The sequence below is a fragment of the Monodon monoceros genome, unplaced genomic scaffold (genome assembly GCF_005190385.1).
Source record: "Monodon monoceros isolate NGI ecotype Baffin Bay Population unplaced genomic scaffold, NGI_Narwhal_1 Super_Scaffold_11, whole genome shotgun sequence".
In the NCBI taxonomy this organism is placed as follows: domain Eukaryota; kingdom Metazoa; phylum Chordata; class Mammalia; order Artiodactyla; family Monodontidae; genus Monodon; species Monodon monoceros.
In genome coordinates this window covers 76,942,746-76,969,525 of record NW_021703767.1, presented here as the reverse complement: position 1 = coordinate 76,969,525, position 26,780 = coordinate 76,942,746, and the positions used below count along the sequence as shown (strand labels likewise).

Below are 26,780 nucleotides of genomic sequence, written 5' to 3'. Positions count from 1 at the left end.
TGCTTTTCAGCAATGGTTGAAAAGAATCTTAGAGAACGAAAGCCAGTATATCAAAAAACTCTGTAAATTGCATTTGCAATTATACTGTTGTTTAACAGCTATATGAAAATATGGCTACATGCCTTACATTAATGACAATGTAGCTATCTGTGTTGCTACGGTGTGCTAGAAGCACACAAGCTGCCACTGGTCTCCACTCTGTCATCAGTGCATTCTTTACTGCACAATGCTTTCCCAGTGGAACACCTGTGACAAACTACTTATGGAGAATGATAAAGTGCTATAAAAAAGAGGGACTGGACCCACACCTGTCTCTGCCATCTGGTCTTTTTCTCACTCAAGCAGTGTTGTATTTTTAGAAAACCATGCCTCTACTGAACATACTTCATATTTGATTTTTAAAATATCAGTATTTTAAAGTTGGTGAGTTTTGTCAAGGTGTTTTGAGACAGAAACATGAAAAGCTTAAAGGCACAATGAGAGGGAAGTGAATGCTACATATAAAATATATTTCAAGTCTTCTAGGTTACTCAAGTCCAAAACCTTCTGAATTTGAAATTCCAATAATCAATTTCTGTTTCAGGTCCTTTTTGTTCTTGCAGGGGGGAAGGCAAAGTTGATTGAAGCAGGTGTGGGCCACAGGCAACCAGTTAGTTGAAGTTTCATTCTTTGAGATTTTAAAGTTCAAGTCAGCCATTCCTCCTACAGGTACTCTGTCACTTCCTGTGGTAAAATGCAGCAACTTCTTTTGAAGATCAAGAGGAAATCCAAGCACAACATCCCAAAAGTATTGTATAGTCAAGTCGGTTTTTGCATAGACATCATACTGAGTACTTCTCTGCAGGGCGTGCATATCCAGTTCAGGACTTCCACAGACCAGAATTTCAGCCTCTTCTGGACGAAGCAGCATTAGGAAATTTGAAGCAAACACACTGTGAAATCCATAACAAAATGCAGCAAACTGCTTATAGATGGATTTGTTGAAAAGAAAGTCAATATAAAGCTGTACATATTCTTTCCTATTTTGATTGGTAACTGGAATTTTATCACCACCTGGCTTTAAATTATAGGACTTAATTATTCCGAATTCTTCTTGAAACACCTGAAATATTGAATAGAAATCTTCTTCAACATTGCCTTCATATGACCGGAGTTCACTTGATCCATGGTCCAGCTTAGGCATAATTTGACTCAGGTCGTCAGTGGTAACACTGCAGATGCCTACTGGCATATTTTGGTCATTAGGAACGATGGGAGGGCTCAATAATTTCTTGTAGCAGCAGCAGGGGAAACGAATATCCAAAGCAATGCTGTTATAAACAGCTAGTCCCATAAGAATTCCAACCAATCGGAATTCAGAATAGTTGTCACATTTAAAGCTGCTAAACCAATGGCAGTATAAATACTTATGATACGTAAACATGCCATAATCTGGATGAAAAATTTGGCGAATTAGAAGAAGGAACCATTCTTTAGTCAAGACGCCCATACCCAAACCAGCTTCCCCTACAAAGGTAACTTTCAACTGCTTTTTCCAAGTCTGCTCTTTTCAGGGTTAACTCATCAAGAGAATCCCTGACCAGATACGTCCACCTTACTTTCATATTTAGAAATAACATATTCATATCAGGTCTCTCTCTTCTAGATACTTTATCCACCAGACTTTGCTGTGAGAATTTCCAAAGCTCTGCCAGGTGTGTTATTCTTCCATGAGATCAATATGATCCAATGTAGAATTATAGAAATCAGTATAAGGAATAAGGGGAGGAAGAACCAAATTGTTTGCAGTATTAAGTAAAGCCAACACTTTAGATGATGATGGGATCCACCAGGAACACTTTGATATAGGTGGAAATTCTTCAGGCTTTGCAGGAAACAGGTGTAAAGAAATAAACTGCAGCAATCTCTCTACCAATTATTTGAACCTCTTCTGGGATAATTTTTTAAACCAGTGAACTAGGAAATGATGGTCAGCTTCTACTAACGTAGCTATCTGTTGTAGCAAGTGAGCATAGATGGCATATGTAGATGTGTTATTAAATTGAGGACTCTGTAAAAGTATAAAATATGCTCTAAGATAACCTTTTGTTCATGGACTTTTCCATTCTTGTAACAGGCTGTTAATGATTCCCTTTAATATTGTCTTCTGAATGTCTTGAGGCTGCTAGTATTGGAGGGTCTCCTGCAGAGGTGGTGGGTGGCTCTGTCTCACCATGAGGACAAGGACACTGGCAGCAAAAGTTCTGGGAAGTACTCCTTAGCATGAGCCCTCCCAGAGTCAGCCATTAGCCCAACTGAAGAACACAGGTAGCTCACTCTGTTTTTAATTAATTTAATTTTATTGAAGTATATTTGATTTACAGTATTGTGTTACTTTCAGGTGTCCAGCAAAGTGATTCAGTTATATATATATCATATATATATATACATATATATATGATATATATATCTGATCCTGGGCTTTTGCTTGTTGGGATTTTTTAAATTACTGATTCAATTTCAGTCCTGGTAATTGGTCTGTTCATACTTTCTATTTCTTTCTGATTCAGTCTTAGGAGATTGTACCTTTCTAAGAATTTGTCCATTTCTTTTAGGTTTCCCGTTCTAACAGTGTATAGTTGATCATAATAGTCTCTTATGATTCTCTGTATTTCTGTGGTGCTGGTTGTAGTAACTTTTTTTTCAGTTCTGATTTTATTGATTTGGGCCCTCTCCCTTTTTTTGATGATTCTGGATAAAGGTTTATCAATTTTATTTATCTTTGCAATCAGTTTTGGGGTTCATTGATTTTTCTTAGTCTGTCTTTCATTTATTTCTGCTCTGATCTTTATGATTTCTTTCCTTTTACTAACGGGGTTTTGTTTGTTCTTCTTTCTCTACTTGCTTTAGGTGTAAGTTTAAGTTGTTCATTTGAGATTTTTCTTGTTCCTAAGGTAAGCTTGTATCACTATAAACTTCCCTCTTAGAACTGCTTTTAGTGTGCCCCATAGGTTTTAGATCATCTTGTTTTCATTTTCACTTGTCTCTAGGTTTTTTTTTTTTAACTTCCTCTTTGATTTCTTCAGTGATCCATTGGCTGTTTAGTAACATATTATTCAGCCTCCATGTGGTTGTGTTTTTTCTGTTTTGTTTTTTTTTTCTTGTAGTTGATTTTTAATCTCATAGTGTTGTGGTCATAAAAGATGCTTCATATGATTTCAATTTTCTTAAATCTACCAAGGTTTGCTTTGTGGCCCAGCATGTGATTTATACTGGAGACAGTCTTTCACTCTTGATGCGTGGTGATAGCTGGAAATTTTGGTAGATGCTCTTCATCAGGTTGAGGTAATTCCACTTTATTACTAATATGCTTAGAGTTTTTATCATTAATTAATGTTGGATTTTCTAAAATGCTTTTTCTTTGTCAATTGATATGTCATTTGATTTTTCTTTTTCAGCTTATAGATATGGTGAATTAAACTGATTGATTTTCAAATGTTGAAGCAGTCTTCCATACCTGTTATAGATTTCACTTGGTAATTATGTTTTTTTTATACCTTTCTGGATTCAATTTTCTAATATTTTGTTGACAGTTTTTATGTGTAAGCTCATGGAGATACTGGTCTGTAGATGTTTTTCCTCTTTCTTTCCTTTTTATTTTGTACTGTCCTTGTTTGGTTTTGATATCATGTTGATACTAGCCTTATAGAATGTGTTGGAAAATGTTTTGCACACTTTTATATTCTGGAAGAGATTATGTAAAATTGTTGTATTCTTTAACTGTTTGGTAGAAATCTTCAGTGAAACACCTGGGTCTGGTTTCATTTTAGAGAGATTTTAAACTACAAATTCAATTTCTTTAAAGGTAATAAGATTATTTCATTTGACTATTTCATCTTTACTGAGCCTTAGTAGTTTGTGGGTTTTGAGGAATTTGTCCATTTCTTCTAAGTTGAATTTATGACTGCAGAATTGTTTATAGTAGTCTCCTCTTATGCTTTCAATGACTACAAGATCTGTAGTGATGTTTCTTGTTTCATTCTTAATATTAGTAATTTATGTCTTTGCTAGTTGTTTTCTTTGTCAGCCTTAGTAGAGCATTATCAATTTTATTTTTTTCCCAAAGAAACAACTTTTTCATTGATTTTCTCTATTGTTTTCCTGTTTTCAATTGCATTGATTTCTAATTGTGTCTTTATTATTTCTTCCTTATTCTTGCTTTGGGTATATTTTGTTATTCTTTTCCTATTTTTTTGTCATTCTTTAAAAAAATTTTTTTATGTTATTGATTAGAGGCTTTAGGTGAACCTCACATATTTTAATATGTTGTATTTTCATTTTTATTTAGTTCTATGAATTTTTAATTTACTTTGAGATTTCTTCCTTGACCCAAGGATTATTTAGGCTATTTCTAAGTATAGAGACTAGACTAATTTCTAGTTTGATTCTATTATTTTCATAGAACATACTATAAAAATTACAAGTATCTTACATTTGTTGAGGTTTGTTTTATGACCCAGGATATGGTTTATCTTAGTGAATATTCCATAGTGCTTTAAAAAAAGTGTATTCTGGGCTTCCCTGGTGGCGCAGTGGTTGAGAGCCTGCCTGCCGATGCAGGGGACGCGGGTTCGTGCCCCAGTCTAGGAAGATCCCACATGCCACGGAGCGGCTGCGCCTGTGAGCCATGGCCGCTGAGCCTGCGTGTCCGGAGCCTGTGTTCTGCAACGGGAGAGGCCACAACAGTGAGAGGCCCACGTACCAAAAAAAAAAAAGTGTATTCTGCTATTGTTGTATCAACCCATATATTTGAGTAACCACTAAATTTAAATTATATGAGGTAAGTGTATACATAAGGCCTAGTCTCTACCTTTGAGTATCTAATAAAATGGTCCAAGAAAATCTATTTATAAAAATAATTATACCTATATCCCCATTAAAAATAATAATAATTATAAAATGGTGATAATCAGAAATTTCCAAATGATTGAGATAAGAACATTTTTATAGAAAGAGTGGTACTTTTGTCAGACATTAAAGGATGGGTAAAGCTCCAATATACGAGATTTGAAGGAAATATATTAGTTTTGTTTATGTAGGGCATGGAGGCAGAGAGAGGAAAAGGGAAGGAGGTGACTACCTACTCTTCTAGGATACAGGATTCTACCAATCAAACGTTAAACAGAACCAGATCTAAACACTGGGTGTTGATATAAAAAGATTTCAGATCTCATGCCTCTGATGTTTTATGTTTTCCTTCCTGGGGAAGCTCTCTTCTAAGGCTCAGTGATTTACAGATTGTTAGTACACAAGTGGACTTTGAGAAACTAAGAAATCTAGGTCTGTAAATGTTTCACAACAACAGTTGATTTCCGTTCAAAACAAAAGAGAAAGACCTGTTACAAACTATACAAATTATAATATGCCAGAACAGGTAAGAACTGAAAATGTAAGGCTTTGGGTAAAGAACCAAAACACTTTTTTCTGTTAAATAAGAGAAAGCACAGTTTCCCTAGAAGTTAAACATGTATTATGAAATTATAAAACATATTAATCATATAATTTTTCCTACTACAACAAGCAAGTCAAAATATGAAGAAACATTGGAATTATTCATAGCATGTAGGGGAAATGAAAAATATAAGATATTTTATGTCAACTTGATAAAAGTAAAGTTTCTTATATGCACACATTTTACATATCCATTATTTATATTTGCAGATGAAAAATGGAGGGTAAAAGACATATACAGCACTTGCTCAGCATCACATAGTTGGTTAGAGGTAAATTTTTCAATTTTATTCAGGATCTTGGCCTTAACAGTTCATGTTCTTTCTTGTAAAACAAAAACCATAGCTCTCTGCTCATAATAAAAATCTTTACAAAATGGCAAAAGAAAAAAAAGCATGTCAATGTTCCCAAAGAGAATATTAACTATATATTCCTTAATAATGCTCACATTTCTATATCTTGGTTTTCCTTGTAGTTCATAGGTTACTCTTGGTCAGTGTCATTAGCTGGGCTTCCTCTTTTCCAGACTGATAACATGGAGGAACCCAGGGCTCAGTCCTTGATCTTCTCTTCTCTATCTTCACTCACTCCCTTAATGATCTCGTCTAGTCTCATAGGTTTAAATACCAACTTTATGCTGATGGTTACCAAATTTGTTTCCCAAGCTCTGACTCTGTATACCCGACTGTGTCCTCAACATCTCCATTTGGATAATTTATAGCATCTCACCCTTCACCTGTTCAAATGAACTGCTACTTCTATGCCCCAAACTTGCTCCAACTTCAGTGTCCTCCCTCTCAATTGATAGCAATTATATCTCTCCATTTAGTCAGGCAAAAAAAAAAAAAAAAAAAACCTTGGAGACATTACCGATTGTTTTATTCATTTAATACCCTATATTCATTTTGTAAGGAAATCCCAATGCCTCTACCTTCAAAATATATCTTGCAGAGACCATCAAAATGGCAGAGGAGTAAAAACCAGAGATCACCTTCCTCCCCACAAATACATCAGAAATACATCTACATGTGGAACAACTACAGAATGCCTGCTGAATGCTGGCAGAAGACCTCAGACTTCCCAAAAGGCAAGAAACTCCCCACGTACCTGGGCAAAAGAAAAAACAGAGAAAAAAGAATACGGATGAGACCTGCACCTCTGGGAGGGAGCTGTGAAGGAGAAAGTTTTCCACGCCCCAGGAAGCCCCTTCACTGGCAGAGATGGGGGGTGGTGGGGGGAGCTTCAGAGCCATGGAGGAGAGTGCAGCAATAGGGGTGCAGAGGGCAAAGTGGAGAAATACCCGCACAGGGGATCAGTGCCGACCAGCACTCACCAGCCTGAGAGGCTTGTCTGCTCACCCGCTGGATGGGTAGTGGCTCAGAGCTGAGGCTCCGTCTTCAGAGGTCAGATCCCAGAGAGAGGACTGGGGTTGGCTGCGTGAACACAGCTGGACGGGGGCTAGTGTGCCACAGCTAGCCGGGAGGGAGACTGGAAAGAACTCTGGACCTGCCTAAGAGGCAAGAGACAACTGTTTCAGGGTGCACGAGGAGAGGGGATTCAGAGCACCACCTAAACGAGCTCCAGAGACAGGCGCAAGCCACGGTTATCAGCAGGGACACCGGAAACGGGCATGAAATGCTAAGGCTCTTGCTGCAGCCACCAAGAAGCCTGTGTGTAAGCACAGATCACTATCCACACCTCTCCTCCTGGGAGCTGTGCAGACTGCCACTGCCAGGGTCCTGTGATCAAGGGACAACTTCCCTGGGAGAACACATGACGCGCCTCAGGCTGTTGCAATATCACGCCAGCCTCAGCCACCACAGGTTTGCCCTGCGTTCTGTAACCCTCCCTCCCCCTGGCCGGAGTGAGCCAGAGCTCCCTAATCAGCTGCTACTTTAATCCTGCCCTTTCTGAACGAAGAACAGACGCCCTCAGGCAAGCTACATGCAGAGACGAGGCCAAATCCAAAGCTGAACCCCAGGAGCTGTGCAAACAAAGAAGAAAAAGGGAAATTTCTCCCAGCAGCCTCAGGAGCAGCGGGTTAAAACTCCACAATCAACATGATGTACCCTGCATCTGTGGAATACCTGAATAGACAACACATCATCTGAAAATTGAGGCCTTGAACTTTGGGAGCAACTGTAGATTTGGGGTTTGCTTTCTGCATCTAATTTGTTTCTGCTTTTATGTTTATCTTAGTTTAGTATTTAGAGTTTATTATCATTGGTAGATTTGTTTATTGATTTGGTTTCTCTCTTCCATTTTTTTTTAAATGTAGATATATATATATATATATATATATGTTTTTTTTTTCCTTTTTCCCTTTTTCTGAGTGTGATGTGTATGCTTCTTTGTGTGATTTATCCGAGGGTTCTCTCTGTCCGTTTTTTAAAATATAGCTTTTAGCACTTGTTATCATTGGTGGATTTCTTTTTTGGTTTGGTTGCTCTCTTCTTTCTTTTTTCTTTTCTTAAATTACATTTTAATTTTTTTATTTTAATATTTTATTTTATTTTATTTTTTCTTTCTTTTATTCTCCATTTTCTTCTGAGCTGTGTGGATGACAGTTTTGGTGCTCCGGCTGGGCGTCAAGCCAGTGCATCTGAGGTGGGAAAGCTGAGTTCAGGACACTGGTGCACCAGAGACCTCCTGGCTCCACATAATATCAAACAGCGACAGCTCTCCCAGAGATCGCCACCTCAGTGCTAAGACCCAGCTCCACTCAATGACCAGCAAGCTGCAGTGCTGGACAACATATGCCATACAACTAGCAAGACAGGAATGCAACCACACTCATTAGCAGAGAGGATGCCTAAAATCATAATAAGGTTACAGACACCCCAAAACACACCACCGGATGTGGTCCTGCCCACCAGAAAGACAAGATCCAGCCTCATCCACCAGAACACAGGCACTAATCCCCTCCACCATGAAACCTACCCAACCCACTGAACCAACCTTACCCACTGGGGACAGACACCAAAAACAACGGGAACTACGAACTTGCAGCCTGCAAAAAGGAGACACCAAACACAGTAAGTTAAGCAAAATGAGAAGAGAGAGAAACACACAGCAGATAAAGGAGCAAGGTAAAAACATACCAGACCAAAAAAATGAAGAGGAAAAAGGCAGTCTCCCTGAAAAAGAATTCAGAGTAATGATAGTAAAGATGATATAAAATCTTGGAAATAGAATGGAGAAAATTCAAGAAACGTTTAACAAGAACCTACAAGAACTAAAGAGCAAACAAGCAATGATGAACAACACAATAAATGAAATGAAAGATTCTCTAGAAGGAATCAACAGCAGAATAACTGAGGCAGAAGAACGGATATGTGACCAGGAAGAAAAGATAGTGGAAATAACTACTGCAGAGCAGAAAAAAGAAAAAAGAATGAAAATAATTAAGGACAGTCTCAGAAACATCTGGGACAACATTAAATGAACCAACAATCAAATTATAGGGGTCCCAGAAGAAGAAAAAGAAAGGGACTGAGAAAATATTTGAAGTGATTATAGTTGAAATTTCCCTATTATGGGAAATGAAATAGTCAATCAAGTCAAGGAAGTGCAGAGAGTACCATACAGGATAAATCCAAGGAGAAACACACCAAGACATATATTAATCAAACTATCAATAATTAAATACAAAGAAAAAATATTAAAAGCAGCAAGGGAAAAACAACAAATAACACACAAGGGAATCCCCATAAGGTTAACAGCTAATCTTTCAGCAGAAACTTGGCAAGCCAGAAGGGACTGGCAGGATATATTTAAAGTGATGAAGGAGAAAAACCTATGACCAGGATTACTCTATTCAGCAAGGATCTCATTCAGATTTGATGGAGAAATTAAGCCTTTACAGACAAGCAAAAGCTAAGAGAATTCAGCACCACCAAACCAGCTTTACAATAAATGCTAAAGGAACTCCTCTAGGCAGGAAACACAAGAGAAGGAAAAGACCTACAATAACAAACCCAAAACAATTAAGAAAATGGTATAAGAACATACATATTGATAATTACGTTAAATGTAAGTGGATTAGATGCTCCAACCAAAAGACATAGACTGGCTGAATGGATACAAAAACAAGACCCATATATATGCTGTCTACAAGAGACCCACTTCAGACCTAGGGACACATACAGACTGAAAGTGAGGGGATGGAAAAAGATATTCCATGCAAATGGAAATCAAAAGAAAGCTGGAGTAACAATTCTCATATCAGATCAAATAGACTATAAGATAAAGACTATTACAAGAGACAAAGAAGGAAACTATATAATGATGAAGGGATGAATCCAAGACAAAGATATAACAATTATAAATATTTATGCACCCAACATGGGAGCACCTCAGTATATAATAAGGCAAATGCTAACAGCAATAAAAGGAGAAATCAACAGTAACACAATCATAGTAGGGGACTTTAACACCTCACTTTCAACAATGGACAGATCATCCAAAATAAAAATAAGTAAGGAACCACAAGCTTTAAACGATACATTAACAAGATGGACTTAATTGCTATTTATAGGATATTCAATCCAAAAACAACAGAGTACGCTTTCTTCTCAAGTGCTCATGGAACATTCTCCAGGATAGATTATATCTTGGGTGACAAACCAAGCCTTGCTAAACTTAAGAAAATTGAAATTGTATCAAGTAACTTTTCTGACCACAATGCTATAAGACTAGATATCAATTACAGGAAAATATCTGTAAAAAGTACAAACACATGGAGGGTAAACAATACACTACTCAATAACCAAGAGATCACTTAAGAAATCAAAGAGGAAATCAAAAAATACTTAGAAACAAATGACAATGAAAACACGATGACCCAAAACCTATGGGATGCAGCAAAACAGTTCTAAGAGGGAAGTTTATAGCAATACAATCCTACCTCTAGAAACAAGAAACATCTCAAATGAACAATCTAAACTTACACCTGAAGCAATTAGAGAAAGAAGAACAAAAAAAACCCCAAAGTTAGCAGAAGGAAAGAAATTATAAAGATCAGATCAGAAATAAAAAAAAAAAATGAAGGAATAGCAAACATCAATAAAATTAAAAGCTGGTCTTTGAGAAGATAAAAAAAATTGACAAACCATTAGCCAGACTTATCAAGAAAAAAAGGGAGAAGACTGAAATCAATAGAATTAGAAATGAAAAAGAAGTAACAACTGACACTGCAGAAATACAAAGGATCATGAGAGGTTACTACAGGCAACTATTTGCCAATAGAATGGACAACCTGGAAGAAATGGAAAAATTCTTAGAAGAGCACAACCTTCTGAGATTGAACCAGGAAGAAATAGAATATATAAACAGACCAATCACAAATACTGAAATTGAGATTGTGATTAAATCTTCCAACAAAAGCCTAGGACCAGATGGCTTCACAGGAGAATTCTATTAAACATTCAGAGAAGAGCTAACACCTATCCTTCTCAAACTCTTCCAAAATATAGTAGAGTGAGGAACACTCCCAAACTCATTCTATGAGGCCACCATCACCCTCATACCAAAAAAAGACAAAGATGTCACAAAGAAAACTACATGCCAACTTCACTGATGAATATAGATGCAAAAATCCTCAACAAAATACTAGCAAACAGAATCCAACAGCACATTAAAAGGATCATAAACCATGACCAAGTGGTGTTTATCCCAGGAATACAAGGATTCTTCAATATATGCAAATCACTCAATGTGATACACCATATTAACAAATTGAAGGAGAAAAACTATATGATCATTTCAATAGATGAAGAAAAAGCTTTCAACAAAATTCAACACAAATTTATGATAAAAACACTCCAGAAAGTGGGCATAGAGGGAACCTACCTCAACATAATAAAGGCCATATATGACAAACCCACAGCCAACCTTGTTCTCAATGGTCAAAAAGTGAAACAATTTACCCTAAGATCAGGAACAGGACAAGACTGTCCACTCTCACCCCTATTATTCAACCTACTTTTGGAAGTTTTAGCCACATCAATCAGAGAAGAAAAGGAAATAAAAGGAATCTAAATTGGAAAAGAAGAAGCTGTTACTGTTTGCATATGACATGATACCATACATAGAGAATCCTAAAGATGCTACCAGAAAACTACTAGAGCTAACCCATGAATATGGTAAAGTAGCAGGATACAGAATTAATGCACAGAAATCTCTGGCATTCGTATACACGAATGATGAAATATCTGAAAGAGAAATTAAGGAAACACTCCCATTTACCACTGCAACAAAAGGAATAAAATACCTACGAATAAACCTACCTAAGGAGGTAAAAGATCTATACTTAGAAAACTAGAAGACACTGATGAAGGAAATCAAAGATGACACAAACAGATGGAGAGATATACCATGTTCTTGGATTGGAAGAATCTGTACTGTGAAAATGACTATACTACCCAAAGCAATCTACAGATTCAATGCAATCCCTATCAAACAACCAATGGCATTTTTCACAGAACTAGAACAAAAAAATTCACAATTTGTATGGAAACATAAAAGACACCGAATAGCCAAAGCAATCTTGAGAACGAAAAATGGAGCTGGTTGAATTGGGCTCCTGAACTTCAGACTATACTACAAAGCTACAGTATTCAAGACAGTATGGTACTGGCACAAAAACAGAAATATAGATCAATGCAACAGGATAGAAAGCCCAGAGTTAAACCCATGCACATATGGTTACCTTACTTTTGATAAAGGATGAAAGAATATACAATAGAGAAAAGACAGCCTCTTCAATAAGTAGTGCTGGGAAAACTGGACAGCTATATGTAAAAGAATGAAATTAGAACACTCCCCAACACCATACACAAAAATAAACTCAAAATGATTACAAACCTAAATATAAGGCCAGACACTATAAAACTCTTAGAGGAAAACATAGGCAGAACACTCTATGACATAAATCACAGCAAGATCCTTATTTAGCCACCTCCTAGAGAAATGGAAATAAAAAAAAATATTGGACTTAATGAAACTTAAAAGTTTTGCATAGCAAAGGAAACCATAAACAATATGAAAAGACAACTCTCAGAATGGGAGAAAATATTTGCAAATGAAGCAAGTGACAAAGGATTAATCTCCAAAATGTACAGGCAGCTCATGCAGCTCAATATCAAAAAAACAAACAACCCAATCCAAAAATGGGCAGAAGATCTAAACAGACATTTCTCCAAAGAAGATACACAGATTCCCAACAAACCCATGAAAGAATGCTCAACATCACTTCTCATTAGAGAAATGCAAATCAAAACTACAATGAGGTATCACCTCACACCGGTCAGAATGGCCATCAACAAAAAATCTACAAACAATAAATGCTGGAGAGTGTGTGGAGAAAAGGGAACACTCTTGCACTCTTGGTGGGAATGTAAATTGATACAACCATTATGGAGGACAGTATGGAGGTTCCTTAAAAAACTAACAATAGAACTACCATACGACCCAGCAATCCCACTACTGGGCATATACCCTGAGACAACCATAATTCAAAAAGAGCCATGTACCACAATGTTCATTACGTTCTATTTACAATAGCCAGGACATGGAAGCAACCTAAGTGTCCATTGACAGATAAATGGATACAGAAGATGTGGCACATTTATACAATGGAATATTAGCCATAAAAAGAAATGAAACTGAGTTATTTGTAGTGAGGTGGATGGACCTAGAGTCTGTCATACAGAGTGAATAAGTCAGAAAGTTGAAAACAAATACCGTATGTTAACACATATATATAGAATCTAAAAAAAAAAAAAAGGTTCTGAAGAACCTAGGGGCAGGACAAGAATCAACATGCAGACGTAGAGAATGGACCTGAGGACACGGGAAGTGGGAAGGGTAAGCTGGGGCGAAGTGAGAGAGTGGCGTGGACATGTATACACTACTAAATGTAAAATAGATAACTAGTGAGAAGCAGCCACATAGCACAGGGAGATTACCTCTGTTCTTTGTGACCACATAGAGTGGTGGGATAGGGAGGGTGGGAGGCAAAGGCAAGAGGGAGGAGTTATGGTGATGTACGTATATGTATAGCTGATTCACTTTTTTATAAAGCAGAAACTAACACACCATTGTAAAAAGTTATAGTCCAATAAAGATGTTTATATATATATAATATATATATATCTCTCTCTCTCAACTGACCACTTCTTTCCTGTCCACTTGTGAATATTATGTTTTGCCTAGGTTACTGTGATAACCGTTAACTATTCTCCCTATATCTATCTTTGTTCACATCCAGTCCATTTTCATCATAATAGCCAGAGTGATCATTATAAAATATTGTTGGGACTTACCACTTGTCTGCTTCCTGCAATAGTCTCCTATTTAAATTTCACTCAAAATAGGGATAGCCCTATATAGGGGGAGTACAGGTTATCCCAAAACTGAAAAGCAACTTCATAAGAAAAAACTAGAAATTTTGTATCTACTATGTCTATATTAACAAATTCCATTCCCTTTTACTCCCTCAAAAAAAGTGTTTACAGTTGAAAGAGTAGTTTCTTACATCTTTTAATACCATTCATGAAATGGCAAATTTCCACCAAGAAAACAGAAGTATTCAAACTAACTTTTAGGTTTGATTTTTAAAATTTGGGTCTCAAATCTGTTGGTTTCACTTAATAGGAAAGATACTGTGGAACATATTTTGCACTGTTATTACCAAAGAAAGAAATTCCTGAACGACCTGTAAGATTTTCTTTTGGTTTAAATAAGCTATTACTCATATTCTCTCCTCTAGTGAAATCTACTGTACTTCTCACTTACATCAGTATCTCTCAGTAGTAGTTTATATTTACATTTATTGAACATCTACTATAGGTCCTGAGCTGCCTTACATACATAATTTAATGTAATTCTTACATCACTGTAAAGCAGATTTTATTATTAACTGTTTTACAGGTGAGAAACTAATGATATGAACAGTTAAGTAAATTGTATTGGTACAAGGTCAGAAATCTGCTAAATAGCAGAACTGGGATTTGAACTCACGCTTGAGGCCATATTCTTTCCATTAGCCATATTGCATTTAATTCATTGATTGAAATTATTTACCATTAAATTTCTTCTTCACATTAAGTTGCCTTCCTGTAACTAACATTGGTTAATCCTGGGTGTCTTTTCCAGAATGATGGATCTTCTTGTAAATTTTATAACAGCTCTTGTTATATCGTACTGATGAATTAATTTATTTATCATTATGAAATAACCCTCTTTAACCATTGTAATTTTCCATGATCTGAAGTCCACTTTATTTGATGATGATGTAGCCACTCTAGCTTTCTTCTTGTTTCTTTAATTTGTTTTATTGAGGCTAAATTCACATCGTATAAAGTTAACCGTTTTAAAGTGTACAACAACTAAAGTGTCCTTTAGTACATTTCCAGTAGTGTACGACTATCACCTCTATGTGGTTCCAAATCATTTTAATCACCCTGAAATAAAACCCCAAGCCCCATAAGCCATCTCCCCAGTTTCCTCCAGCCCCTGGAAACCACCAATCTGCTTTCGGTCTCTAAGGATGTATCTATTCTGGATATTTCATATAAACAGAATAACACAAAAAATATAACGTACTTTTTGTGTTTGACTTCTTTCACATGGCATAATGTTTTTGATGTTCATCCATGTTGTAGTAACTTTCAGTACTTTGTTCCTTTTTAATGACTAAATAATATTCCTCTTGCATATATAACACATTGTCTTTATCCATTCAATGATTGATGGACATTTGGGTTGTCTCCACTTTTTGACTATTGTGCATAATGCTACTGTAAACATTATGTACAATTATTTGAGGACCTGTTTTCAGTTATTTATAGTATATACCTTAGAAAAGAATTGGTGCATTATGTGGTAATTCTACGTTTAATTTTTGAGATACCACTGGACTATCTACCATAGTGGCTGTCTTCTTATTTCTTCACATAGTCTATCTTCTTCAATCTTTTTTCTTTAAATCTACATCTATGGATTTTAAATGCCTTTTTAATTTTTTATTTTGGAGAAAGCATATAGTTGAGTCATGCTTTTGAAAATATAGTTTAACTTTTTCTCTCTTAATTCAAATGCTTATACCATCTACAGTAATTCAATTATCAATGCATTCACTGAAAATCTATTCATTTTCATCAGTCTTTATTATTTCTGTGCTTTATTTTTGTTTCTATTGCACTTGCCTTCAAGTTCACTATATTTATTTGGTAGATTCTAATTTACTGTTAATTTACTCCAGTGAATTTTGGTTTCAGGTATTATATTTATTTTTCAGATCTGGAATTTTGTTTTCTTCTTGTATATCTTTTCTTTCTTTCCTTATTATGTTCATGCTTTTATTTTAATGCATGAATGTAATTGTAATAACTGATTAAGTCCTTGCCTGCTAATTCCATCATTTCTACTATATTGGGGTTGTTTCAATTGAGTCATTTTTTCTGACCAAGAGTCACATTTTCCTGTTTTTGGCATACTTAGTAATTTTTTATTAGATACTGAACATCGTGTATTTCATGTTGTTGTCAGGATTTTGTTGTTTTCTTTAAATTGGTTCTAATAGGGAGTTAAATTACTTGAGATTAAGTTTGATACTTTTGAGGCTTGGTCTTAAATTTTATTATGATAGTTATAGAGTAGTCTTTGCCAAGATAATAATTTAGCTACTCTACATTAATAATTCAGAAGTACTTACCCAACTGGGGTCTCTACTGAATGCCTCTAGTGATCAACAAAGATGCTCCATTCAGGAAGGTGGAAATTTGAATAATTTCCACCTCTTTGAAAACTCTTGGAACCATTTACTCATAGCTTCCCTGTCCTCTATTTTCCAACATTGTAGAGACTCACTCAAGCAAGGCATGTACACCTTAATAAGAATAGAGAACCTGATTAGATTTCTAAAACCCTTTGGAATATATCCCTCCTTTCCATAACTCTGCCCTGCAAATTTCAGTTATTTCAAACTTACTGATTTCTGATCTGTGCATTCTCAAGTCAGTGGTACTACTGTACTTTTCATGGAATTTCCCTTTGTGATGGTTAAATTTACATGTCAACTTAGTTGGGTTAGTGCCCAGGTATGTAGTCAAACATTATTGTGGATGTTTCTGTAAGAGTGTTTTTAGATGAGATTAACTTGTTTTTTGGACTACTATTATTTTTAATAAACCTTATTTTTCTAATAGATTTAAGTTCACAGCAAAATTTAATAGAAGCTACAGAGAATTTCCATATACATTCTGCCCCCAGAAATGCATAACCTCCTCCATTATCATCCCTTACCAGAGTGGTACATATGTTACAACGGATGAACCTACATTGGCATATCATAGTCCATAGTTTATCTTAGGGCTCACTATTGGTGTAATACATACCATGGGTCTGGACAAATGTATATTGACATGTATTCACCATTAAGGATTATACAGAGTAATATCAATGCCTTAAAATTTATCCATGCTCTGCTTACTTATCCCTCCCTCACCCAGCCCCTGACAACTACTGATCTTATTAATGCATCCATAGTTTTACCTTTTCCAGAATATCAAATAATTGTTAAACATACAGTACATAGCTTTTTCAAATTGTTTTTATTTTCATTTAGCAATATGCATTTCAGGTTCCTCCATGTTTTTACATGGCTTAGTAGATTATTCTTTTATAGTGCTGAAAAATATTCCATTGTCTGGATACACCACAGTTTATTTATCCATTCACCTACTGAAGAATCTCGTGGTTGCTTCCAGTTTTGGCAATTATGTATAAGCTTCTGTAAACATTCCTGTACATGTTTTTGTATGGACAAGTTATTAACTTCTTTGGGGAGATACCAATGAGGGCAATTGTTGGGCTGTATGGTAAGAAAATGTTTAGTTTTGTAGGAATCTGCCAAACTGTCTTCCAAAGTAGCTGTACTAATTTGCATTCCTACCATCAATGAATGAAAGTACCTGTTGCTCCATATCCTTACCCACATTTGGTGTTGTCAGTGACTTGCATTTTGGTCACTCTAATAGGCATGTAGTGGTATCTCGTTGTTTAAATTTGCATTTCGTTGATGACATGAGATACGGAGCATCTTTTCATATGCTTATTTGTCCTCTGCATACCTTCTTTAGTGAGACGTTTGTTAAGATCTTTGGCCCATTTTTTAATCAGGTTGTTTGTTTTCTTACTGTTGAGTTTTAAGAGTTCCTTGCATATTTTGGACAACAGTACTTTATCACATATATCTTTTGCAGATATTTTCTTCTGGTCTATGTTTTGCCTTTTCATTCTCTTTGCACTGTCTTTCACAGTACAGAAATATTTAATTTTAATGAAGTCAAGCTCACCAGTTCTTTCACTGATCATGCCTTGGATGTGGTATCTAAAAAGACATTGCCAAAAACAAAGTCATCTAGATTTTCTCCTATTTATCTTCCAGGAGTTTATAGTTTTATGTTGAAATTAACTTTTAAATGGTGGACTCACAGTAAAGAAGATAGTGCTTTATAATGTTAGTAGGCCTCATCTAATCAGTTGAAAGCCTGGGTTAAACAAGACTGGAGCAGATGGCCTTCAGAATTGAACTGCAACATTGGCTGTGCCCTGATTCTCCAGCCTACAGATATTGATAAATCTCTTTCTCTATACATATAAACATGCTACTGCTTCTATTTCTCTGAAGAATCCTAACTAATACACTGTTCCTACTTTATGACCTGGAATATGTCTCCGGGAAGAAAGTTTGTGTGACATAGTGCTCACCTTTGTTTGTTTTCTTTCTCTCAGAGAAAATAGTTCTGTGCTGTTTGTTGTCCAATATTTAAAAACTGAATTTTAAATATTTTGCTCAATTTTTAATTTTTTTAAGTTGTGAAGGTTAAATTCAGTCTCTGTTCCTTCATTGAGGCAGAACTTAAAGTCCAATGAAGGTATTTAAATAGGAAACTCGATTTCCATGCTCCTTATAAACTCTTATTTCCCTCTTCTCTCAATATTTAAATATTAATCCTTTTCTCAATTTGTCTGTTAATAAGATGTGACTGTTTTTTAATTTAACTTGAGGTAATACATAAACATTTGTTTAAAGTCAAATCAACATGAGTTCAAATGATGTTTCCACCACACACTAAGTGCTATGAACACTTCATGTACTTTGTCAGAGCTTTTATCTCCTCACCTGACAACTGTGGATAATAACTGCTTCACAGACTTATTGGACATAAAGCACCTGGACACTATGTACACTCAGTAATTGTTAGTATATTAGCACATATTTATGAGAAGTTCCCCACTCTTCTCCTCCATCCAAATGGACATAGAAAGTTAAGCCATTTGTATTCCAAGTTTATGTTTTCAAGCCATATTCATTCTAGGGGTAGATACCTGGTGGTTATAAAATTTAAAACTCAGAAATTTCATGTAGAAACCATGTTTCCTACCATAAATACCAGAGACAAGAAGAAAGAGAGACAGACAGAGAGGATTCCCAAGATGGGAAAATATTTCTAATAAATACTCAATTCCTTGGATTCACTTGTTTCTAAGGCTCAGACATCAACTGCATTCTACCCCATGATTTCTGAGACAACTTACTACCCTTACAATAAATGTTTATGGCTAAAGTTAGATTAAATTTGGTTTTTGGACTTTGAAATCCAAAGAGTCCTTAATAATAGTATTTATCACTTCTTCAACCTTGATTTTCTTTGTTACCTTGGGAATTTTGACTCATGTATTTCCTCTTTGTAATAACCCAGGTTATGATTCACTTGTTTACTCTGTAATATTGTGTAACATATAAGGGGAGATAGATTTTCTACAAAATATATTGAGTTTTTAAAATGGTTTGCAATGTAGAAATCAGCATAATTATAAAGTGATCAGCAAAACTGCGCCTCAGATAAATATATTTTATAAGTCTTCCAATGTCCCCACTTGAACTGTTTCTTGTAATTCTAACTCTTTAATTATAAATTACTTTATAGTCCAGCTTTTTGCAGGGAGAAAATAATGAAATATGAATCTTGTTCACAAAACGTAAATGAATTCAGAACTTAACAATCGGCACAAAATATGTAAATACCGAACAGGTTTCCAATGTAACAAAAAATGTAATGGAGATATACCTCAATTATACCTAAATAAATATTGCACAGAGTACTGCTCAACATTAATTCATGTCATGATATCTTACCATAATAATAGAAAGGCCCAGGGAACATTTTTGGTATATGAGGAAGTATCTTCAGGAAAGACCCGAACTGGATTACACAGACTCAAACATCTAGAAAGAATATAAAGAGAATATCTGATCCAGAATCCTGCTTTCAAGCCTTTATTTTACACATGGGTAACTTTGACCTAAAAATATAAAAGGTTGTGGTCAAGGTCACACTGTTTTTTCAAAATGAAGTCATGACAAGAATCTATTTTTCATCTATTCATTCATTTATTCATTCAGTTATCTATATAGCAAATAACAATGCAGTGAGTCCTTGTGTGCTAGTCACTCTGGTATTTGCCAAAGATAAATGGTAAATTAAACAGACAGATAAATTTAACCAGTGGGCCTCATAATTTTTATTTTTTAAAAAACACAATTCTTCCACATATATTATTTTCAAAGAATGTATTTATTTATTTATAATGGACATAGATTCTTATTTTAATCAATAGATTATAACTCATTATTATCACTCCTTAATTTAATGCACAAAGTTTCACAGATTTGCTCAGTGAGAGCCTTTTAATACTGAATTTTCTGTCCTTTTGTCTTACAATCATGATTATTAAGGAATTCCTTACCTTCTGGCATAGCATATTGTTCCAGGATTATTCTGAATATTTCTAGACCCAGCTCTAGAATTAGACATTTCTCCAAGGAGCCTTGGTTCTTTTTAGTGGAAAATAATTTTTAGGAACCAAGATCTGGGTGATACTAGGTGTACTCATTTTTAGGTGTCTCCTGATATGATGCACTGACACAGATCCAACATCAAATCTGTGGTATTTTTGTCAAAATGCACTTGATTCCAATGATGAAAAAACATCTGAAAAGCCCAAACTGAGAGACATTTAACAAAATAAATTACTCACATTCTTCAAAAAATGTTAAGTCAATGAAAGATAAAGAAAGACTGAGGAAATATAGTATGTAAAGGAAAACTAAAGAAAACAAAAGCAAAAAAAATGATAACTAAATGTAACTTGTGGTCATGAATTAGATCCTGTTACAGAAAAATATATAAATAAATAAGTACACAACTATTTAAGTGTAACTGTGATTTCTGCTAACAAGAAAGAGTATGAGATGCAACGTTCTAATTATACTAATAAGGAAGTGAAAATGTATGATAAAGGAAATGTAGTTTACTAAATAGAATTTCCTAGCAGTTTGGTATGGTATACTAAATAACAGTATATATAGACACAAGGAAATGGACAGGAGTTCACTTCCTAGCCTTATCAAATTATCAAGTCACAGCCTCCTCATTTTTGAGTGAGTCACTTTCATTAATTATGTGATAATTATGTGAAAATGTTTTAAAAACTTTAATGCATTTTTCAAATAATAATCATTGTTAAACCTAGAATAATTTAGAACTTTTTTTTTTCTTTCTTTGACTTAATCCTGGTATCCTAGGGCCACAGCTCACAATATTACCCAGTTTTTCCCCCAAAAGCAACTGAAAAATACCTTCTTCATTACTTTTTTGCTCTACAAAGCTTACATTATTTTCTGTATTTCATGACATAAACGACAAGCAAATTGATGGCAAGAAGTATGTCTTCATTATCTTCTTCTCTTCCCCCAAAAAACCTCAATATCTGGAACAAAGGGTGGACTCAGTAGTATTTGCTGAGTGAATGAATGGTTATGGATAGGTGGAAACACCACTGTATTATGTGTCCAAATATCTCACTATATTATCTTAGAAAGTCAACCTATCACTCTGATTTCTACATTCTCATCTATAAAATCAAAACAATATCTGCCTTAAATGGCTCTTTGTTGTTGTTGTTGTTGAGGTATAGTTGTTTTACAATGTTGTATTAATTTTTACTGTACAGCAAAGTGGAGTTCCCTGTGGTATACAGCAGGTTCTTATTAATCGATTTTATACATATTAGTGTATATATGTCAATCCCAATATCCCAATTCATCTTACAGCCCCTTTCCCGCCTTGGCATCCATACGTTTGTTCTCTATAACTATGTTTCTATTTCTGCCTTGCAAACAGGTTCATATGTACCATTTTTCTAGATTTCACATATATACATTAATATATAATATTTGTTTTTCCCTTTCTGACTTACTTCACTTTGTATGACAGTCTGTAGGTCCATCCACATTTCTACAAATGATCCCATTTCTTTCCTTTTTATGGCTGAGTAATATTCCATTGTATATATTACCACATCTTCTTTATCCATTCATCAGTTGATGGGCATTTAGGTTGCTTCCATGACCTGGCTATTGTAAGTAGTGCCACAATGAACATTGGGATGCATGTGTCTTTTTGAGTTATGTTTTTTTCTGGGTATATGCCCAGTAGTGGGATTGCTGGGTCATATGGTAGTTCTATTTTTAGTTTTTCAAGGAGGAAAAACTAAAAATAGAACTTGCTCTTCCATGCTGTTCTCCATAGTGGCTGTATCAATTTACATTCCCACCAACAGTGCAAGAGGATTCCCTTTTCTCCACACCCTCTCCAGCATTTGTTGCTTGCAGATTTTCTGATGATGACCATTCTAACTGGTGTGAGGTAATATCTCATTGTAGATTTGACTTGCATTTCTCTAATAAATAGTGATGTTGAGCAGCTTTTTATGTGCCTCTTGGCCATTTGTATGTCTTTTTTGGAGAAATGTCTATTTAGGTCTTCTGCCCATTTTTTGATTGGGTTGTTCATTTTTTAAATATTGAACTGCATGAGCTGTTTATATATTTTGGAGATTAATCCTTTGTCTGTTGCTTCCTTTGCAAATATTTTCTCCCATTCTGAGGGCTGCCTTTTTGTCTTGTTTATAGTTTCCATGGCTGAGCAAAACTTTTGTTTCATTATGGCCCATGTGTTTTTGTTTTTATTTCTATTACTCTAAGAGATGAGTCAAAAAACATCTTGCTGTGATTTATGTCACAGAGTGTTCTGCCTATGTTTTCCTCCAAGAGTTTGATAGTTTCTGATCTTACATTTAAGTTTTTAATCCATTTTGAGTTTTATTTTTGTGTATCGTGTTAGAGAGGGTTCTAATTTCATTCTTTTACATGTAGCTGTCCAGTTTTGCCAGCACCACTTATTGAAGAGACTGTCTTTTCTCCACTGTATATCTTTGCCTACTTTGTCATAGATTAGTTAACCTTAGGTATGTGGGTTAATCTCTGGGCTTTCTATCCTGTTCCACTGATCTATATTTCTGTTTTTGTGCCAGTACCACACTGTTCTGATTACTGTAGTTTTGTAGTATATTCTGAAGTTAGGGAGTCTGATTCCTCCAGCCCCATTTTTTTCCTTCAAGATTGCTTGGCTATTTGGGGTCTTTTGTGTCGCCATACAAATTTTAAGATTTTTTTGTACTAGTTCTGTAAAATATGCCATTGTTAATTTGATAGGGATTACATTGAATCTGTAGATTGTTTTGGGTAATATAGTCATTTTCACAATATTCATTCTTCCAATCCAAGAACATGGTACATCTCTCCATCTGTTTGTGTCATCTCTGATTTCTTTCATCAGTGTCTTATAGTTTTCTAAGTACAGGTCTTTTACCTCCTCAGATAGGTTTATTCCTAGGTTTTTTATTCTTTTTGTTGCAGTGGTGAATGGGATTGTTTCCTTAATTTCTCTTTTTGATCTTTCATTGTTAGTGTATAGGAAAGCAAGAGATTTCTGTCTATTAATTTGTATCCTGCTACTTTACCAACTTCATTGATTAGCTCTAGTAATTTTCCGGTGGCATCTTTAGGATTCTCTATGTATAGTATCATGTCATCCACAAAAAGTGACAGTTTTATTTCTTCTCTTCCAATTTAGATTCCTTTTATTTCTTTTTCTTCTCTGATTGCCATGACTAGGACTTCCAAAACTATGCTGAATAATAGTGGTGAGAGTGGGCAATCTTGTCTTGCTCCTGATCTTAGTGGAAACAGTTTCAGTTTTTCACCATTGAGAGCAATGTTGGCTGTGGGTTTGTCATATATGGCCTTTATTATGTTGAGGTAGGCTCCCTCCATGGCTATTTTCTGGAGGGGTTTTATCATAAATGGGTGTTGAATTTTGGAGAAAGCTTTTCCTACATCTATTGAGATGATCATATGGTTTTATTCTTCACTTTGTTAATGTGGTGTATCACATTGATTGATTTGCATATATTGAAGATACCTTGCATTCCTGGGATAAACCCCACTTGATCATGGTGTATGATCCTTTTAATGTGCTGTTAGACTCTGCTTGCTGGTATTTTGTTGAGGATTTTTGTATCTATGTTCATCAGTTTCACTGGTCTGTAGTTTTCTTTTTCTGTGACATCTTTGGTTTTGGTATCAGGGTGATGGTGGCCTTGTAGAATGAGTTTGTGAGTGTTCCTCCCTCTGCTATATTTTGGAAGAGTTTGAGAAGGATAGGTGTTAGCTCTTCTCAAAATGTTTGATAGAATTCACCTGTGAAGCCATCTGGTCCTGGACTTTTGTTTCTTGGAAGATTTTTAATCACAGTTTCAATTTCAGTTCTTCTGATTGGTCTGTTTATATTTTCTATTTCTTCCTGGTTCAGTCTTGGAAGGTTGTGCTTTTCTAAGAATTTGTCCATTACTACAAGGTTGTCCATTTTATTGGCATATAGTTGCTTGTAGTAATCTCTCATTATCCTTTGAATTTCTTCAGTGTCAGTTGTTACTTCTCCTTTTTCTTTGCTAATTCTGTTAATTTGAGTCTTCTCCCTTTTTTTCTTGATATGTCTGGCTAATAGTTTATCAATTTTATCTCTCAAAGAACCAGCTTTTACTTTTATTGATTTTCGCTATTGTTTTCTTTATTTCGTTTTCATTTATTTCTGATCTGATCTTTATGATTTCTTTCCTTCTGCTAACTTTGGGGTTTTTTTAGTTCTTCTTTCTCTAATTGCTTTAGGTGTAAGGTTCAGTTGTTTATTTGAGATGTTTCTTGTTTCTTGAGGTAGTATTTTACTGCTATTAACTCCCCTCTTAGATCTGTGTTTGCTGCACCACATAGGTTTGGGGTCATCGTGTTTTCATTTTCATTTGTTTCTAGGTATTTTTTGATTTCCTCTTGGTTTCTTCAGTGATCTCTTGGTTATTAAGTAGTGTATTGTTTAGTCTCCATGTGTTTGTATTTTTTACAGATTTTTTCCTGTAATTGATATCTAGTCTCATAGCATTGTGGTCGGAAAAGATCCTTGATACAATTTCAATTTTCTTCAATTTACCAATGTTTGATTTGTGACCCAAGATATGATCTATCCTGGAGAATGTTCCATGAGCACTTGAGAAGAAAGTGTATTTGTTGTTTTTGGATGGAATGTCCTATAAATATCAATTAAGTCCATCTCGTTTAATTTGTCATTTAAAGCTTGTGTTTCCTTATCTATTTTCATTTTGGATGATCTGTCCATTGGTGAAAATGGGGTGTTGAAGTCCCCTACTATGATGGTGTTACTGTCAATTTCCCCTTTTATGGCTGTTAGCATTTTCTTATGTATTGAGGTGCTTCCATGTTGGGTGCATAAATATTTACAATTGTTATATCTTCTTCTTGGATTGATCCCTTGATCATTCTGTAGTGCCCTTCTTTGTCTCTTGTAATAGTCTTTATTTTAAAGTCTATTTTGTCTGATATGAGAATCCTACTCCAGCTTTCTTTTGATTTCCAATTGCATGGAATATGTTTTTCCATCCCCTCACTTTCAGTCTGTATGTGTCCCTAGGTCTGAAGTGGGTCTCTTGTAGACAGCATATATATGGGTCTTGTTTTTGTATCCATTCGAGCAGTCTGTCTTTTGGTTGGGGCATTTAATCCATTTACATTTAAGGTAATTATCAATATATATATTTCTATTCCCATTTTCTTAATTGTTTTGGGTTTGTTATTGTAGGTCTTTTCCTTCTCTTGTGTTTCCCACTTAGAAAAGTTCCTTTAGCATTTGTTGGAAAGCTGGTTTGGTGGTGTTAAATTCTCTTATATTTTGCTTGTCTGCAAATGTTTTAATTTCTCCATCAAATCTGAATGAGATCCTTGCTGGGTAGAGTAATCTTTGTTGTAGGGTTTTCCTTTTCATCACTTTAAATATATTGTCCCACTCCCTTCTGGCTTGTAGAGTTTCTGCTGCAAAATCCTGTTAACCTTATGGGAGTTCCTTTGCATGTTATTTGTCATATTGCCCTTGTTGCTTTTAATAATTTTTCTTTGTCTTTAAGTTTTGTCAATTTGATTTCTTGTGTCTTGGCATGTTTCTCCTTGGGTTTATCCGGCCTGAGACTTTCTGTGCTTCCTGTACTTGGGTGGCTATTTCCTTTCCCATGTTAAGGAAGTTTTCAACTACAATCTCTTCAAATATTTTCTCGGGTCCTTTCTCTCTCTCTTCTCCTTCTCAGACCCCTATAATGTGAATGTTGGTGCGTTTAATGTTTTCCCAGAAGTATCTTAGGCTGTCTTCATTTCTTTTCATTCTTTTTTCTTTGTTCTGTTCTGTGGCAGTGATTTCCACCATTCTGTCTTCAAGGTCACTTTTCCATTCTTCTGCCTCAGTTATTCTGCTAGTGATTCCTTCTAGTGTGTTTTTCATTTCAGTTAGTGTATTGTTCATCTCTGTTTGTTTATTCTTAAATCTTCTAGGTCTTTTTGTTAAAATTTTCTTGCATCTTCTCCATCTTTGCCTCCATTCTTTTTCTTAGGTCCTGGATCACCTTCACTATCGTTATTCTGAAATATTTTCTGGAAGGTTGCCTATCTCCATTTCATTTAGTTGTTTTTCTGGGGTTTTATCTTGTTCCTTCATCTGGTATATAGTCCTCTGCTTTTTCATTTTGTCTATCTGTGAATGTGGTTTTCATTCCACAGGTTGCAGGATTATAGTTCTTTTTGCTTCTGCTGTCTGCCCTCTGGTTGATGAGGCTATCTAAGAGGCTTGTGCAAGCTTCCTAATGGGAAGGACTGGTGGTCAGTAGAGCTGGGTGTTTCTCTGATGGGCAAAGCTCAGTAAAACTTTAATCTGCTTGTCTGCTGATTGGTGGGGCTGAGTTCCCTCCCTGTTGGTTTTTTG

At 35.3% G+C, this 26,780-nt stretch overlaps 1 pseudogene; it reads right to left on the bottom strand.

The window, feature by feature from the left end:
- Positions 1-526: 526 nt before the first annotated feature.
- LOC114890298 overlaps positions 527-26,780 on the bottom strand; it is a 53,554-nt pseudogene continuing 27,300 nt past the window's right edge.